The sequence below is a fragment of the Cyrtonyx montezumae genome, unplaced genomic scaffold (assembly GCF_038088225.1).
Source record: "Cyrtonyx montezumae isolate F1298 unplaced genomic scaffold, pur_monq_1.0 scaffold_4, whole genome shotgun sequence".
NCBI classification, from domain to species: Eukaryota; Metazoa; Chordata; class Aves; order Galliformes; family Odontophoridae; genus Cyrtonyx; species Cyrtonyx montezumae.
The window spans coordinates 16,575,267-16,594,631 of NW_027072045.1; the positions used below are offsets into that span (position 1 = coordinate 16,575,267).

Genomic DNA, 19,365 nt, shown 5'->3' on the forward strand with positions numbered 1-19,365 from the left:
ATATCTATAGGAGGAAAGAGAATGATCACATTCCCTTTAGGCATAAGCTAGATTCTTCTTATCCACTGGTTCGGAGTTTCCATCTTTTCCCATCAATGTGCAAGTGTTAGGCATTACTTTGTTAGAGAAGAAAAGAATTTTTCCTTCTCTGCTGCTTTCTGAAATAACAAAATGTGCCAGTGTTTATAGTCCTTTCACTGAACCAGTCACTGAAGGGTGTTGTTCCTTTTGTTTGCAACAGAAGGAACAGCCTCCAGCTCTGCCAGGTACTGTGTCTGATAGAAATTATGCAGAAGAGGTAATTGCTCAAAACCAATCTGACATGGCAAAACAAACAGGCTGAGGGGCTACATAAACCACTGGTCAAATACATAAAATGGTGATAGTCATCTAGATTTGCTTTGAAGAGGTAAGAATTAAATATGTTCGAGGAAGTGAATAGTTGTGGAAGAATAATGTGATAATTCATCTGCCCCTGCAGAGGGGCATTCTCATAGCTACAGCCCCTACTAATGTGGAGTGTCCTTTCACAGTTACATCCTGCAAATCTTCTGGTCTTCCTGTGTAAGAGTCATAGAATAGATAAGACTGAACAGGATGGAGATACATCCTAAGAGCCTGGGGCTTTCTTTTAAGAATTTGCAGAAGAAAGCAAAGCAGAACAATGCTAGGCTATACATCAGAGGCCTCCTTTTGCAGTACAGATACCAATATGCAGACTGTTAGGACATAAACTTTATGGGCGTGCTTTAATCAAGTCCAAAAAAGCACCAGAGCATCAGTTTCCTGAGAAGCAGTACGTGGCATTCTGGGACTGCACTGCATGTTTTAGAACAAGGTAGAATCAGGTGCCACTGTGACATTAGAAAGCTAGTGCTTAATGCCAGAGAGATTCCTGGTTTTTTTTGGGATTAAGTTAGGTCTCTGCTGGACTTCAGCAAGATTTTCACAGTTCTACAGTTTGAACCCTTTATAACCAGTTGGACAGGGTAAAGTTTCCACATGGTGTTCAGCTAGAGACACCCGTTTGAGGACGGACTGGCACCTACTGGAGCATGTTCCAGGATGGATTCCAAGACATGAGGTTTCGGTCCACGCTAAAGGAAATGTGAGAAGCTTCCACCTGCTTGCTTTCCACCACTTTTATGGCATATAGGAAACCTGGCCTTCAGGCCCCAGTTGAAAGATCCTTTTGTGGGAATGTCCCCCAGATGATTATCTTATAGCAGTAGCATTTTTTTTTTTCATGAGCAGATCTACCTGTTGAGTTTTTTTCTCACTACTATGCTGTCTGTAGATCAGATAAAGACAGCAGATTCCAGCACAGGGGATTTAGTTAAGGGATTTCACCCACGGTGCGTGCCATAAATCTTCTGAATTCAGGTAGCTTGCTAATGCAGTTGAGGAAGGATATTGTTTAATTCTCTTATAAGAGATGTGGATCCGTGCAGCGCTGGGTGTGGCAGTGGAATGGAAGAGCACTATGGGTTGGTGGGAAGGTCCTGGCTACCTGTCGTGCTTGTAGAGAGCCAGATCCTGCTTCTGTAGGCTCAGGATGGATGAGGCATTCTGGAATGAAATATGTCTGCAAGTAGTAAGCTTTTGTAGTTACATTAATTTTAACCAAAGAGCGGTGTTGGTTGGAATTTGCGTGTTTATCTGAACTATTACACATGCTTTTTGTTGAAATCAATTTTACATATATTTTTAGCAAATACTTGTGACAGGGTTACTAATGTTAGTGGGCTGAGATGGACAGGAGCAGTTACTGTGCTTTTCATAAGAGTGAGTGGAAGGCAGTTGCTGTATGATAAACAGAATTGCTGCAACAGTAAATTTGTGCTGCTAGTTAACATACTGAGGTTTGTGTTACAAATGAAGTTGTAATAAAGCTGTTTATTATCAAAGTGCAAGGCACATATTTTCTGATGGTATTCTACTCCTAAAATTGTGTTTTGTATTATAGCATATTGAGTAAATAGATGTTGTTTCTGTCGTCTCATGAATTTTGATGCAGTAAAATGAAATGTGCTCCCTTCTTTCTGAAAAATATAACGTACTGATTGATTTAAAATTATTCTTTGCTGTCAGATACTTAGTTTGTTCTTAAAAAAAAAATTAAAAGAGAAATAAACTATTTTTATGGATAATCTGATTGCCTAGTAGTTTCAAGGGGCTTACTTACTTACACCACCCAGAAACTGCAGGGAATGAGACAGGGCCATGTTCCCGCAGTGCAGTGGTGAGGGTTATCCCCGCAGAGCAGAGCTCCCTGCCCAGGGATGTGCTGCATGCCCAGCAGCCCCAAAAGAAAGCAGCCAGCGTGAGCGGGACTAGCGTGCAGGTCGAGTTGGTGCACCGAGGGCGGCTCTGTGGGTGTAGCTGATGCTGGAAAAGAGCAGTGCAAAGGCTTGCATTACTGATGTGTCAGCTATACCTGGCCTGTGAACTAGCAAAATATTTCAGTGTGCTGTCCGTCCCGTGAACCTTCCAAAGCACAAAATATTCACCAGGCTACTGTGGGGTTTTCTAGCTGTAGTTCAGTGATATTTTGGAGGGCGGAAAGGACAGACTTGGAGGATAATGAGGAGATCCTAAGGTGGTTGTACAAATTTTTATACATATTTTTTTAGCAAATGGCATTGCTGTACTCAGCATGAGACCTTTGGATAGCGAGAAGTCAGTTATTTTATTTGCGCAGAGCAGAACAGAATAAAGACATCTAAATACCTTAATTTTCTTTTCCAGGATAGCGACCAGCTAAATTGAAAAGTAACAGGGCAATTCAATTATTTAGCTGACTCCGAGATATTTTGATCTAAAAACTTAGCGATAGTCCTTTTTTTCTCAAGTGCAAACTTACTTGAGGGAGCATTGAAGCAGCGTTTAATTTTTTCCCTTGTGCAGACATAACTATTGAGATGAAAAAACTTTTTTTCTCTCTCTCTTTTTTTTCTAATGAACACAGAGCCGGAATGGTGGGATGTTCCTGGCTGCAGAATAGAGTTGGTCTCAATGGAAATTTTTTGGGATGGGGGCCTAAGTGTCCTTATATAAGCTGTGATCCAAGTTACGTTAAGAAAGGAGCCTATGGTGAGCAGTAATAATGTTGTAATGCTTCCTTGCATTTGATCAGTAGCTATCAGTTTTTAATGTTACAGCCCTCACGGTACTTAGGAGCTCATAGAACATATTGTGATGTTATGTTGCTGATTTGTTTTAAAATATAAAATGTTTTAAGCTTTTTGTCAAAAGTGGTAACATCATATTACAAATAAACCTTTTTGTGGTTGTAAATCTTAGCTTATAAATCATTCAAATTGAAGTGAAAAAACACAGGTCATTGTTAATGACAGTCTATCCTACTATAAAAAATATATGTATTTTTGTAAAGGAAAAGCACTTGTAGATATTTAATCAGTCCAATATCTGTCTATGTTAATGTTTTGGAAAAAAAATACAAAATGCTGCTTAGAGAATCACTTAAATGTGTTTTATTTTTTGTGCTCAGATGCATTTTCTGTTGATTTATGGAATGTTTATTCTGTGTGAAGCTGTATAGTTAGTACAGCTGGGCTAAATGCATTTCTTACCCTAATGGAATGAAGTGTGTCTGACTCTGTCCATCAGAGACCCAACTGCAAAACATGGGTTGGTGGTGCTGTTCTTCATCTTTGATATTAGCTTCATCCTGCCACGTGTCATTACTACTTCATAATGGTTATAAAAATGCAAACAATTTTTTGGTTGTGTTTTAGTGGATGTTTTCAGGGTGTATTTGGTTGTTCTTTGTGTTTTATCAAACCTGTAAAGATTGATATGTAAATATATTTACATTTACAGGCAGTATAGTTCCCACAGACAATAAAATATATCATAGTAGTCAAGTTTAGTAACTTTCCTCTGAAGGAACCTACAGCCAGGTACGTGCATGGGATGTGACTGCATTGCTGAAGTATCTGAGCACTTGTACAAATAGAATCTTTTTAAAATTCAGAATAATTAATTTCTTATAATGTTGTAAGGATCATCGAAACTTCATCCTTATCTATTGCAATTCTGTGCGGTGGATTTAATCTGTTTTGGTTCTACATAGGGGTTTTACATTGTTTTTTTTTTGTTGTTGTTGTTGCTGTTGTTGTTTTTTGAAAAAGTAAACCAAGGAATTTTATTGAAGTACTTGTAGCACATTGGTTTGCTATTTGTGTAGAGTCCGCATCTCTTTAATTTCAGTGGGATTCTCCAGGGTCTTCCCAGTGGTGGACATCATCAGTGGAGTTACTTTGATTACCCATCACTGAAGCTAAGACTTGAAATGGCCCAGAGGTTCCTCTTCCTTACCGAGTTTCCTTTCATTGGTGGCTTGTTCAACATCTAATATTGTAGATCTAATAGCCTTCACTAGCTGTAGATTCGGTGTTGTAAACTCACTTGGGTAAATACTTGCAGAATTGTGAAGTAAGCAGAGAAATTCACTCAGCAAACATTGGGCATGCTGCCGTCTCATGAACATGCATGCTTCACACAGAGCTGTCAGTGATCAGTTTCTAATGTGTCCTGCTATTTGAATATCATGTTTTTATCATTTTTATTAATTTGTATATTGGATGTATGGATTATATATATGGATTCACTGGGTGGTTAACATCTCAGGTTCCACAGAGTAGCATTTGGAAGCTTAAATCCACGTGAGCTATGAATGCAATGCCAGTATTGCAATCTTGTGTCTCTTAAGGAGTCAAATAGGTTGGGTTCGAAGAATTTTAGAGCACTGTAAATTTCACCCAATGAAATTTAACTCACCAAATGAATATTGTGTCCATCTGCACTAAAATCATCAGAAACTGAGTGGTGGCCATGGGGGAAAAAAAAAAAGAGAGAAGGTTGTAGCCAAGTTAGAAATAGTGAACAGTTTTATGGAGTTCTGCCTTTTGCTGCAGTGACATGTGCCTGTTTGAACATGCATCTCCACGTGTGTTAACCAGGTTGATTTCAGAGCAGTAGTTTGTGCAAACTCTGTAAATGGACTTCTTGGAATCTTGTGTATTAACTATATTTCATCTGTAGTATTTCTAATGGTCTGCCTGCCAATACCAGTGCCAGGGATGTAAAACTGAGTGCTTCATGCTAATGTCAAGAATGTTCACAGCACCTTTATAACCGCTGATCACAAATTACAGTTTGGTATGGCGCACGTGCTGCAGGATGCCTCTAGCCCAGTTGGATTAATTGTATGAAAAATCTAGACAAGCAAGAAGTATAACTAATCTGCTTACTAGCACTGAATTGCTCCTTTCTCAAAGCAATAAATATATTCATGTTGTGACATCTGTTGTGCAGCCTACAATAAGAGTTGTTTTGTTGCATTGTTTCTATATAATTTATTTTGTGCAATAAAAAAATCTCTGGTTTTATCTGACTTTTCTCTAATTTGTAATAATACTTCAATTAAAACCTTTGCTTATATCTTTATCAGGACATAAAGCGTGCTATCAACTCACAGAAGTGCAGAGCAGAAAATGAAACAGAAATATTTCACCATAGAAAAAAACAGAATGCACTTTTGCAGCCTGATTTTGTTCACATTAATGTCATAGGGAGAGTTACCATTAATCTTAGTGGGTACAAAGCCTGCTGAACACGAAAGTTGACTGAATTGATGCTCCATCTGTAAAATACATGCATGTGCTGAGTTACTGAGAAGGAAAATAAAGGAGGAAGAGGATTCAAGAAAACTCCTACTTTTTAATCCGAGACGCTGCTGAGAAAACTGTACTACCACCCCTTGAGATCTGAGCTATGTTCCAGGTTAGGAAACAATAGAAGGGTTGCTGGTTAAAGTGACCTGAGACAATGAGCATTTGGCATCTTCTTGTACAATTCTTCTAGATGCCAGCAGAAAAGAGGTAGCAGCTGCTCCTGAACTCCAAGTGTGAAGCTTATGTGGTATGTTGCAGTGCATACATATGCTAAAATGCGGCACGCTTGTCGTGGCTGGTTTGGGTTTGTCAGCAGTGCAGGAGTAGTTGTGTGGCAGTATTTGCTGCTGCGTGTCAGCAACAGGAGCGCAGCTTCTCCAGCTCTCCTTGGAACCTTTTTTTGTGTCGGGTATTTGACCTCTGTAGCTTTGAAATATGTAAGTTTTGTCTGCTAGTCATAGACAATAAATTTCCCTTTTCCTAGAAGCATTCTTGAGACTTTGGTCACTCAAGAAAAACCTTTCCATGATGCCTCTATAGTCTTAATGAAACAGACATTTGTTGAATAGTACTTAACTACAAAGTTCACTTTGCAGAACTAAGCAGTGTTTCCTCACACTAGATTTCCAGGAGGAAAAAAAAAATTGACGATTAAGTTATTCTAAAGATTTTCCTTGTTTAAGACAGCCATGAGGAGGACGATAGAAAAAACCATAGCACTAGTAGCAAATGTGTGACAGTTACCTGTCCTGCCTGTGGATTATGGAAGGAGGACTCCATAAGTCCTTCCTGGAGCCAGAGCTGCAGGTGGGTGGTGTACAGACAGCTATTCACATCAGGGCTGTAGCACGTGAATTTCCCTGTTAATAGAATTGAGATTCAAATCTCCTTATGTCCTGATATTCTGTTGTTTTATTTTAGAAGGGAATATGCTGTGCAACATCATCATAGGCAAGTTTTTCAAGAGAGAGGTGATTTAGTATCTAGTTTTCATTAAAGAAACAGAAATTTGCTGGCAGTACGTAATGCGAGCACCTTGTTCCAGTGGCAGACTTCCAACATCTTCATTTGGAAAGGAGACTGCTGCATTCATAATTCATAAAAAAGCATTGGCATCTGTCCCATTAAGCTAACACAGGAAGCGAAAACATTCTTATACTCAAAAACACTCTGTCCATCTTTTCTATTTATAAGTGAGATTTTCTCCTTTTCAAAAAACACACAAAAAACCTACATTAATTGCCTTTACAGATGCAGAAAATAACTATGATTAAAAGGTATTGATAAGAAAGCTGTGCTTTAGAGCAGCTAAGGAGAAATTTAACGTTTCTTAGATTAAATTTCATCCTCTGTTGATTGAAGATGTGTAACCTGTGTGCCTTTGCAGACCTCCAGCCCTTCTGGCTGTAGCCTGCACAGAGTTTAGTGTCGCAATGCATCTACTGGTCAGTGTTCTTCCTTGGCCTTTTCTGTTCAGGTTTTTCCCAACGTTGTGTGATTTTTCTCTTGACTGCTTTTTAAAGTGTTTTATTCTCATGCTACGCCCTCTGAAGTACTCAAGGGGATCGAGGCGTACAGTGTTCTGTATGCTCATCTTCATGCCCTTGTGTTGCACCCAACAGCAAGGCTCCCGAAGCTCTTATGAAGAGATCCTGGGAAGCTCACTGTTGTTCCCGTGCCTTGCTGCTTTCTGATGTGGAGTTTTAAAATCAACTTATTGCACCTGAAGAATTCCCAGCAGGAAAACACCTTTGAGCAGCTGATCTAATGGTCTCTTCTGGGACAGATAATACAAGACTCATTCAAATAAATAAATGAATTGCCTGTGATGCAAGGGCTGCTTACCTAATTCAAGAGGAGACAATAAATTCAGAACTGTACCTTGAAAACTGGGTTAATGTGAACAATCTGCCTTCCACTGCCCTGGATGGAAAAGAATTTGAGCACTGCAACAAATAACACTTCTGGTGTTCAGTGCTAGCAAAGCTGAAGATACAGGATCTACTGCAATTAATTGTAAACTCTATTCTGTAGCAGTGTATGTAGATTATGTCTTTCATTTCATAACACGTATTAAATAGTCCCATATATTATTTCTGCTACAGCAATCGGAATTGTCTATCTGGACAGCATTTGTTTTCTCTGAATTCTGGAATGTATTTGAATCCATTGAATCAAAATGAAGGTGTACTTCCAGTGGGTGTCCCTTGGAAGCAAGCAGCCTCCAGGAATTGCACCTGTGCTGAGCTACGTATTCCTTTTTCATCTCTGGTGTTGACTGCATTCTTTTGCTAAACAGCAGTTTCTGGGATTTCATCGAGACCCTTTCTCTTCCTGTAAATGTTCTCCTCGTTGTCTACTAATGAAAATTCCTGAACAATGACAACAAAAGGCGTGGGGCTGTACCAGTGAGTTCTATAACGTGCTGCAGTCAACCTCCCCCTCGCCACATACTGCCCATTGCCACAACCTTCCTCCTCAGTGAAAAGGTGCCTCAAGAGTTCCTTAGAAATAAATGGAACAACACTGCCAATCTGCTTCACTTAAGTGATAGGTACCTTGTTCTTCCATATTTGAAAAACTGCTTTATTGAAGAGCTCTTTGGCTGGTACTTTGAGAGGACAAATGTGCTCGTTCAGTGCATTACCCATCTAATTTGACAATTTATTCATAGAGTTGATATAGAATTTTGGTCAAGGTGACAGGCTGTGCCAGCTTGTGTTAATACAATAAATAATGATACAGCTTAGTTAAGAAAGTTACACTATGAAGGATAAAATCTTATTTTCAACCAACGACTGCCAGTGGCAGACCATGAACCAGCTTCAGTGCTCATTGGGAGGTATTGTGGGAAGGCCATATGGCCTGCCCATAAGGCAACCACTTCTTCAGGGGTGGTGGCTGTGGAAAACAATGTTGTAAGGAGTGTGTGGTTGTGAACATAAATAAAACACTGCTGTGAGAAACTAAGCACAGGATAGTGCTTCATACTATTAATAACCTCTAAGAAAAGATACTGTGTCCCACGGGAAAAGCACACTGGGTTGCAGCCTGCTGCTAAGAGAACTTACCTAAAGGTAGTCCCACAGAGGCTGATGGTTGTTTCCATTGACTCTCTAAGTCGAGTCTGTTTTTTTCCACTTCAGTAAAGGATCAATTATACATATCTCTGAAAGCCTACAGGTACAGACACCTCTGATGCAGCAGGCCACGGGGCACGTCCACATTTCGAATTCAAGGAGTTGAAGCTTAATTGAATGTGTATCTCTTTATGCATCAGTGATATTTAGAAAAGGAGAAGTCCAGCTTTGGTTGGGTAATGACCCATGAAGGTTGAATTAAGAATGCTCAAAGCACCATGGGTCCCTTCCAAGCAGCACTTGGATGCTCCAGTTGTGCTTCTACAAAATCACAAAGGGAAGGCAGGAATATTTCCCCTGACTTCTGTGGGTACATGAACAGAGCAGCAGAGCCAGACGCCAGAGTGATGCGGAGTGAAAATGGGAAGCAGTGCATAGCTGATTGCTGTCAGCAGAGCAGTGTGGACACATGCAAGGCCTGAGCTCCAGAGCAGGACATAGAGAAGGCAGGAGTCTGCTCTATGGAATGGGGTGGGAAGCTCCTCCGTGGCTCTCCAGAAGCACATGGGGCTGTTACTCACACCCAGTGCTTTTATCAAGGGTGGATTGCATATGGAGAGCTTCTGCTCTGCATTGAAAGAAAAGTTACTTTTTGACAATTTCCCAAAGACTCTGGGCAATTTTTTTTCTAAAGTCAGCAGCAAGAAAAAAAATTATACTGAAGGGGCAGAATGCTGAGATCCTTTCTCAACAGTGAGAGCCCCTCTGCAACGTGGGGAGGCTACAAATGCTGCAGCAGCAAAGGAAAAGGGTTCCATGGCTGGAAAACACTTTAGTGAATAGAAAGAAAGCAACTGATTATTGGCTTTAGAGATGTTTTCCGTGTTCATTAATATCTGGCCTTTTTCCTGTGCAAAGCCAACACTTGAATGTTAACTTACTGCTCTTAATGATCAGTGCAGAGCAGCTGTTCTTGGGTTCAGATGTGACCAAGAGAGGATTTTGAACTGTAAATAATGCCTTAACAGTGGTAAGGTAAAAACTAGCTTTAAATACAGGAGACAGCTGCTTGGAGTTATGCTAAGGCTGGAAACCCCATCTGTGTGCAGTCTGTCATCAGCCCTGACCTTTAGGAGCTTGGCGTTAGTTAAATAGTGCAGCTCCAGTGCCAGGCCAGCAGGCATACCAAACAGCACTCAACTCCTCCAGCTCTCTTATGTGGTAAAGATTTCCAAACACATCCTTAATCTCCAGGATCTGTTATTTTCAACAGGTGATGTGGCTGGTGCTGGGCTCGTTTGCTAGCAATTGTGCTAGGCAATTATATAGAAAATCCTCAGTAAATTGCCCTGATGCTCTGCCAGCGAGCAGTAAGCAGAATGAAAACAGGTAGTCATGCTCAGGAGCTGTTGTCAGGAACGTGATGGACCTCCATGTTTTAAGCTTTTTAGAAATGATACATTAGAGATACTTAAATTGTAGAAGAAGGACTTTGCTCACCATCTTTTATTATCAATTGTGCTTAAGTGGCAGAAGCCAATAGTTTTATGGAGCTGTGACTTTCACCTGCAGCCGTGCCTATTCTGTTTGCTGTGCACACCATGGGTCTCTCTGAGAAGCCAGCTGTATTGCATTACCTGTTTCCATCTTCTCAAGCTGGAGCTCCTAATGAACCAGGTGCTGTCATCTCCAGAAGATTTTTCTTTGTCAAAAAAAGTCTTTGTTTACTCAAGCTCTGCTCGCACTTACAGCAATTAATTTCTTTGCAACAGGATCTCCTAGTGCCAGTTGTCATCGCAAGGATGGAAATTGCTGCTAAATAGTCACAGGTATGTGCTGTTGTGAGGGGTCTGAATGTGAATTTGTAGCCCTCAGCTACTCATTCCGGGCTAGCACAACAGCAGAGACAGGGGCATCCTCGCATCTTCCACAATCAGCTTCTGTTCCCTGGGAAAGCCCCTTCCAGCCCGTGGGAGAGGGGGAGGACCCCTAGGGCACATCTGAGGCCCCAGCTCTCTGCTCTGCATCCTTCAAGCAGGAGTTCCCTACACTGGTATTGCATTTCATTCATTCCATGAGGTTTGTTTTGTGCATTAAGTCCCTTACTCCATAATGGAGGGTTGTTTTTTTTTCCTCCTCTCCCTATACCTTCTGTCTCAGTGAATGCCTGCTTCAACTAATAACTTTCATTGACGTATTGGTGCTGACTTCTCCAGAAGATGCAGCAATGCAGCTGCAGCTTGTCCTCAGCATCCCCGTGTCAGTCTGTGCTCCCCTTCCATGGGGGATCTCCTATGGGAAGAGCCATGGTGAGATGAGTTCTTCTGTCCCATGGTACTCAGAGCAGAAGTGAGCTGACTGTAAATATAGTGAGATTGGACTCATCAGTGTTGCTTATTAATCTTCCAGTTAGCTAATTAAGGAAGCAGAACAAGGCCTTGCTCTCTGCATTGTTCTCTACTGTACATAAAATAACAATTTCAGCGTTAACTGCAGAACTTTGGCAAGAGATGTTTAGATCCGAGTGGGTTTCCAGCTTTGTTGTAGTCTGTTTCTGAACATCTGCTGGGGTGGGTGGCTGCCGTGGGGGGAGTGAAAATTAACTTTATTGATTGATTAATTTTCTTTATGAAGGATCTGAAGGGGATGGCTGCCTGCAGAAATAATATGTGTTAAATGGCCACATTTGGAAAATGAGTCAGTGAGAAAATAGCATGCAGATCCTTTGGTTTATCTCCATCAGGGAAAGAACAGAATCACAGTAAGGAAGGGGGAGAGATGCTGACCTGGAGGTGCTAAACTAAAATGAGCAGCTGTAGACGTTTTCCAGACTCGATCTGGTAGCTGGCTCTGTAGATCCCAGAGCAAACTCCACCAGTCTGTGGGTGTTTGGGTTCTTGCATTCCTCCTGCATTCCTCCTGCTCCTGAGGGGATGTCACAGCCTCACCTGCTCAGTGTCAGTGTGGTCTGGAGAGACTGGTGAGAGATAGCAGTGCATTGGATGAGGACAATGTGGCACAAAAGAAGCGTCCCCTGAACCCAAGACAGCTCAGAGCAGCATGGGCCAGGAGCTGGTGTGTGATGCCTCGTGGTGGACAGGCTCTGTGGCAGTGCAGTGGGCCTGGCAGTGTGCTGAGACCTGGGGTGGGGACTTGCAGAGAGGCCACGTTAGTTTTGCCGTGTAGTTTTTTGAAGATCTAACTTCCAAAGTTACTATGGGAAACCAGTTGATCAGAGCAGTATTGAAGCACTGTGTTGCAAGTAATAGCAACAAATGGAGGATTGTATAGTGTGAAACACACAGAGTAAGCTGTACCGAAGTAAAGTGTAATGGGACACGTGCAGGGTGGCCCTGCACAGGGAAATAGGGTTGTCATGTGGATAAAACAGGTTGGAAATACGACTCTGTGCCAAGGGTGTTGGTTCTGTCCAGTGAGGCTTGCGGTGCTCCTTTAAAGATAATCCTCATTAAAATAATATTTGAACCCATAATTTGCAGTAAGGGCTGTGTTCTGGTCCTGGACTGCAGAGTGTTGTTATCCTTGTTCTGTTTGCATTAATAAGGATGGATGCATCACCCTCATGTCCCAGTGAAATACAAATTAGGTTATTTCCTTCTAGCTAAAGCTTCCTCTGTGTCTTAATTGGATGTGTTTGAATTTGCCTTGTGAGATTAGGGAGGAAGAACATGCTGTGCAGAAAATTCTGCTCAGTCTTGGTCATGTAGGAGGACTAATGAGAGGACTGGAGGGGCTGCTCCACTGCCTCTGTTGGTCTGACCCAGAGCACTCAGAGGTTTGCAGAAGGAGGGAAGACAAATACGTGTTGCTTGACAGGTTTGCACAGTGCTTACAGAGGGATGAAGATCTGCACTACTGTGTGTAGCACAAAATAGACCGAATTCTCAGAAATTCTTACAGCCTTTCATTCACAGTTTTCTATGGACAGCATATTCTGAATCTGAAGTAGGTATTGCCATTGCCATTTTCGCTCTATCCACATTTATTCTAGCCTTGAACTGCGCTTTCCTGTTAGATGTGAGATTTAGCTGGAACCTGCAATAGTCATGGGAAAGTCAGACAAACAGCACTTCTGATCTTTCCCAAAGTGGCAAACACTGAAGGTCCCTTTCAATGCAGCCATTCTATGATACTTTGTCACTGTATTTAGCATAAAGGATCTAGAAGGCTGCACCAGTGTGAAGAACAGAGACAAACAGCCCTGCATTTGCCCGATTCCCTGTAGCAGATTTCCTCCAGCTTTGTATGGGTTCCAACAAGGGCACAACTGACCCTTGGGAGCTGACTGCTCTTTAAAGCAAAATCCAAGTTTGAAAGCTAACGATGTACTTTATTTTTTTTAACAAGTGCACTTACTGATCAATAGACTGAGACTAATTAAATGGTAAACCACAAAAATGGGTGAGGCTTAGGAGGAGGCTGAGTACAGCACAGGATAGTGCTAAGGGGTTGGGTTTGTTTTCTTTCCTGGAGTAGAAGGTACTGGGAGGATCCAGTTGCATTCTTCTGATGCCTAAAGTGGTGCTGGAGGGCTAAAAGAGGTAACTTTGGTAAGCACAGACTTCACTAAATGGCAACATTTCTTGTAGGAAGAGAAATAGTGATTGCCACAGAGGTTGCCCTGTGTTGAGAGTTAGCAGTGTGCCCATGTGCTTTTGGTAGCTGCACCCTGCCAGAAGAAGGCCAGCTTAAGCAATACTTGTCACACGTTCACTTCTTGGACAGTATCTGGGGCTTTCAGTGTCCTTGCCATTTCTGAACACGTGCTGCATTCTTTGAGTCTCTGTTCTGACAGTGGGTGGGAAAAATAAAAAGCTTTTGAGCTTCATGGGAATTGTAAATGTCTCAGCAAATTTCAGCGGAACTTGAAACAAGCAAAATGAGACACTATTCCAGCGCCTCTGTGTAATCAATTTCAACATTTATATGACTCAGACTATGAAACATGCAATGCTGGAGTATTCACTGTGGGCCAAGAAGAAAAATAAGGTAGTGAACTGTACTACACTGTGAAGAGTTATTGCAGGACGGTGGTGTAAATATATTGAATTTTAAAAAATCCTGTTAGTGTAAATTAACTGAAATGTTGCAAAGCATGAGGCTTTGCTTGTGGGCATTTGCTTAATTTTATAGCTGGGGTGGGGAATAGGGAAAACAGACAAGTGAGTATTTATTATTGCTTGTATTGAACCAACATAACACAGTAATCAGTTTTTTGGTTGCTTTTGATGACCCTTTGGATAGTAGGGCTTAAAGGACCAGGTGAGTTCCCATCTCTGGGCATCTGCTGTGCGTGCCTGGGTCAGCAGAAGCCCCATGAGCTGTCTGTCATCTTTTGACACCCTCCCAGCAGTTGATGTAAGCCCAGCAGGTGATGTAAGCCCAACTTGTGAACATCTGTTTGATTTTTTTTCACAAAGATCATGCCCAGAGATGACCTTGTGAAGCGTGTGATATGACAGGCTCTGAGTAACCCAGGTCTGTTGCTAGTGCTACTTAGGCAGCAGTTATGAAGGAAAAGCACTTACCAGCCCTCCCCAGAAAACATCAACTCTTATGCTGTTTCACCCAAACCCTGAGGTCAGCTTAGCACTTGTATGTTTTGGCTCAGTCCTGGATGCACTGTTACCGTACCATATTTTAGACATAATCACTGACTTGTTCTGTTTTGATTAGCTATCAGAAGCCCTGAGTAAAGGCTGATGCAAAGTCTAGGTGCTCGGCCAGAGGCTGCTGAGTAGTTCCCTGACTGAAATGTCCCGTTAGGGGCTTCAGACTCCAGGGAGAAGCTGTCCTGCAAGGAGCCTCGCTGGGAGCACTCAGTGCGTGCCTTTCCCGCAACAAGAGGTGGGTACAGCACTGGCAGAGAAAGCAGGGGATTTGCATTCAGTTCCTTGCTCAGCCTGAGATAATTCAAATCTACATGTCCTATTTTCAAGGCAACAGCTTATCCTGAAAGAACACCCTTTCCCTCTCCTTTTGAATGCATGCCACCAAGCTGAAATTAATTAGAAGGAAAGGAAAGCATGAATAGAAGAAACAAAAAGCTGCAGGGCTGTGGGCTAGTGCTTAGGGCACTGAGGAGGAAGAGGGGAGCTCTGAACTGTGGTTCCTGCCCCCAAGATGAGTTGTGTTTGGCACTTAATACATGAGAGCATTTCTGGCAGCAGAGGGTAGAACCAGAGCTTGCTACTTACACTGGATTTCCCTGAGCGTGGTGAGGGCTGTCAGGGAGCTCTCAGTTCTTACCTGAACAGCCACTGTGGCATTTTTCTGCACCTCTGAGATCTGGAAGCTGAGAGCAGTGGGACTGGTGCCTCCTAGTTGAGCTGAAACCCTGCTCTGGGAGCGGAGCAGAGCTGGAGGCTGAGCCCCTCCTCTGACCAAGCTAGGACTCTTCCAGACACCTAAAGCAGTGCAGCTCAGGGCGCCTGGATGTACTGCGGTGGAGAAAGTGGCTATCTGTCAAGCAGACTTTTCTCCAGAGCTAAAAAGCATCCAAGCAAGGGGAGTCTAGCATCACCTGAGTCCTTCCCAGGTCCTTTTTGGTGTTGCCTTCTATTCTTTTATGTCTCTTTCATCTCAGTTAGTCTGAATTCCTTCATTGCTCGGACCCTAACAGCTCTCTGAAAGGATGAGCAATTCAAGGCATTATGTGTTATTAGTGTAACTAAGATTGGGAAATGCCCTGCAGAATGTGGAAAAGCTAGTCTTAGTCCTGCTTCCAGTTTTTATGCTAATCTAAAGGCTGTCTGTTTAAGAAACTTGCCAAGACATCACTGTTCATTTTAGTACTTCCTGATGCTGTCTGCTTTTGGAGACATATAAGTTTGACTGCAATGACTTTTTAGCCTGGACATGCTCAGCCAGGACATGTTACTGGAAGAGGGATCAGCGTTGGCTTGCTCCTGAGGCATTGGCAGGTGTTCCCATCACTGATGCCTGTTTTCTTTGCCTCTGGAGCTGGAGAGAGAAAGCTGAAATGGAAGTTAGGATTGGCAAGGGAAGAGCGAGGTGTAAAAACATGAATCTCAGCATTCTAATCGCAGCTATGGTTATAGCTAGAGATACAGCAAAGATAAAATATGCAGTGTGCCCAAGGGAACTGTATATCCAGCTGCTCCTGGATTGCTATCTGACAAGTTAATTAACCACAACAATGCTGAAATACTTTCTCAGAATCATTGTTTGGGACTGGACTCAGCATTGTCTCATCAGTGTGACATGGAGAGGGCAGACAGAAACTTCAGTGAGGAAGGAAAGAAGAGAAATAAGAGAACTGTTTTTCAACCAGAATGAGAGCACTCGGTCCAGTGAATCCCTCAATACAAGTGATGTTCAATATGATTGAGATCCTTCCAAACCACAGTCTGAACCCTGAGCATGCCTGGAGGACTCAAGCAACAAAGAGGAAGAGGAAATATTTTCTTCTATAGTTAGTCCAGTTTAAAAACAAAAACAAAAATCTGAGTTTTTAGGAGGCTTCTTCTCTTGTGCTTCTGTATTCTAGTGTCTTCCAATTTCTTTCACACAAGAGTAGGCACTTTGAATCATTGGGTTTTCTCTGGATGACAGACCAGGTGTGCAAGCCGTGGGATTATGGTAGAGTATTTCTTCAAGATGAGAAAAATGAGGTCCCAAATTTGGGTTACTAAACGAATCACTTGTTCAGCTTTAGGGCACGGTGCTATGTACCTACACTAAGGTACTTCATGATTGTTTTTGTGTGCTGACAGATGCTGGTGCAGGGCAATGTAACTCTCTACTCAAAGATGAAAAGTGCAGAGGTGGCCACAGCTGTCAGTTTCTGTCGTGTGCAAAATGCTGATGTGTCAGCATTCGTCCTTGTCTGTTTGAGACAGAGAGGAGAATGAGTTTGAGGTGTGTAGTTTGCTTGTAGACAAGAGACCTATCTGTAGGGGAAGGCAGGTCTGAGTAAACATCTTAACCCAAGCACCATAATTTGGCCTGTCTGTCTGAATGTGCATTAATTAGAACATTTTTTTAAACTACCTTTAAGAATTGAAGGTTCATAGAATTGTTTGAGTTTGAAGGGCCTATTTAAGACTAATTGATCCAACTCCTCTGCAATGAACAGGGACATCTACAGCTAGATCAGGTTGCTTAGAGCCTGGTCAAAAAATTTCGTCGCCTTTTCTGTTTCATTAGCAATAGAGGTATACTTGTGCATGGACTGATTAATCCCTTGTGTATCTTGTGTATTTGCAAAACTTAGCCACTAAATGAGCTGCTTAGAAGAGCTAGCAGGTTTGTAGGAGGGGATCCTTTCTGCATGTGAACGTCTGGGCCATCATTTCCTGAATAGCTGATGATAAAAGGAAAGCATCTTCTCTGAACTGAAAATTAATTATAAACAAACTATAGGGAACCCCAGTGATGATAAACAAAAATAAACCACCTCGTAAAAACTGAGCTGAATGAGCTCAGGCTTTCTTCTGCTCACAGATAAAGATCACAGTTTAATCAGAATCTTGAGTTGCAGTGCTATTCACTTGGGAGCACTGCAGCACATTCTCCTTCCCTCACCACAGGTTGTTGTTTTCTTTCCAGCCACTAATACCCTGTTCCAGGAAGAAACCTGGGAGGAGGGCATGGGGAGGGATTAAGAGGCAGTAGAGCCCCATTGATTATTGCAGGCAGTAGGAAGTGCTCACCCACTGCTTTAACATAACCCATAGCACGAGTCCTAAACATCACTGTGTTTTGCATGGGGGGTTATATTTGTTGAAACAAAACAGTAAGACATGGTAGCTGTGGCTGAAAGTTCATTTTCATTGCACAATGTTGGGTATTTCTGATTGAACTTAAAAGCCCACAGATAGACAAAAATAGAAATGCAGATAGACCAAAACAAAGATTTGGAGTAAGCCTTCCTTGTGATCCTTAATCAAGGAGATCTCCAAATAATTTCAGTGAAAATCTTGCTGCAGGAAGGATCCTTACTTTGGCAACAAAATATAAGAGCTACAGCAGAACATGGATAATTTGGGCATGATTTACTGAGTTTCTTTCTTGTAAATGGTTTTTTTCTTATTTGTGCTTGTAACAATAAATCTCCTCCTTCCTGAACAGCCACAGAGCCTGCTTTAAAGCCTAAAAATTGTTATTGGCCTGTTTTCAGCTGCTTTTCTTGACGTCAGTAGGGAGATCTGGCTCTCTCTGAAACACATTAAAGTAGTGGATATGAATGTTATAAATATATCAAGAAATAAGGAGATTTCTTCAAAACAAGGGAGCCAAAGCTCCTACCTCAGCAGGTACCCTGCCATCTCCTCTCAGCAGTAGGCAGAAGTATGGTTGTTTGGATAGGTGCCCCTCTGTGCTGTGGCTTCTTTTCCAAAGCACATCTATTATTTCTAAAGGACTCAGTCATATCAAGTTAAATCTAAACAAAGCAAGGTCCTAAACAGTCAAACTAAAAAACAAAATCATTTTACTACAGAGGAAAAAATAAATCAAGTATTTTCAATAAGATCGTATTCCCTGAGCAGAAATAATGCTTGCTATTCAGGTATCATGACTGTGTTTTTTTCCCTGTGCTTTCCAGTCCAAGGAGATGCAGAGGGTAACTCAGGACATCAGTAAGTGCCTTTTCTTGTAACATGAGATTTTCATACAGCGCACCCATGAGCACAGCATTTATGTGCAACTCAGCACGAATAATTCTGTAAAGATGACCGTACTTTGTTACTGATGGAAAGATGATAGAGCTCCTTTAGCCGCACAGAAGCATCTCTCTGATGGTTTGCATTAGTTCATATAGAAGGCATCCAGACTATGTTGCCAGCAGACAGCTCTGCCTTTTTAGGATGAGGCAGTGCTCTTGCCGGAGTCTGCACTTTTCTGTGCTGCACAGGAGCCTGGTGAATGGACAGATGAGATGTTATACCAATCTGACTCTTAACTTTTTCATGCCAAATTCATTATTCTGTTTCAACACAACACGGATCCCCTTTCCTCAGGGTATATGCTGGCATTCTTTGAGTCTAAATATGTAATTTTCTATCTTTCTGGATATATAGATTGTGTTCATCGCCATCTGTGGGTGAAAGCTGTATTCTTCACATACTTGGGTCCACATGACATCCTAAAGATTTGGATGTAGGAAGGAGAATTTCCACCTGAGCTTCTTCCCTCCTCACTCTGCCAGCAGTTGATTTTTAAGGTGAGATCTCCCTGAGGAGCTGTTGTAGTGCTATCAGGCAACTATTGTCAATACTACCTGGATCAGTCAGTCCCTGGGCTTTGAATGATGCTACAGAAGTACTTACATAAGATGCTGAAACATTTTCTTAGCACGTATCTGCTTCTCTATTCCAATGAGTTCTCCTGCTTTTAGAAAAATAAGCCACACAAATCCTTTGAATGTTTTCTGACCGTGTCTTCTGGGACTGGATCTCCCCAGCAGAATCATGGGCTTTTGCGGCATCACTGTGCGAGCAGTGCTGGGATCCAGTGGTGGTAAGGTGGGTGACTTGTGGAGACCTGCACATCTTATACAAATAGTAAAAGAGTGGTCAGACACAGAACCCTGATTACATCCT

At 42.0% G+C, this 19,365-nt stretch overlaps 1 protein-coding gene across 1 annotated transcript in view; it reads left to right on the plus strand.

Moving 5' to 3' along the window:
- Nucleotides 1-19,365, plus strand: part of RPP30 (ribonuclease P/MRP subunit p30) — a 260,717-nt gene that overhangs the window by 130,308 nt on the left and 111,044 nt on the right. The window lies entirely within an intron of this gene.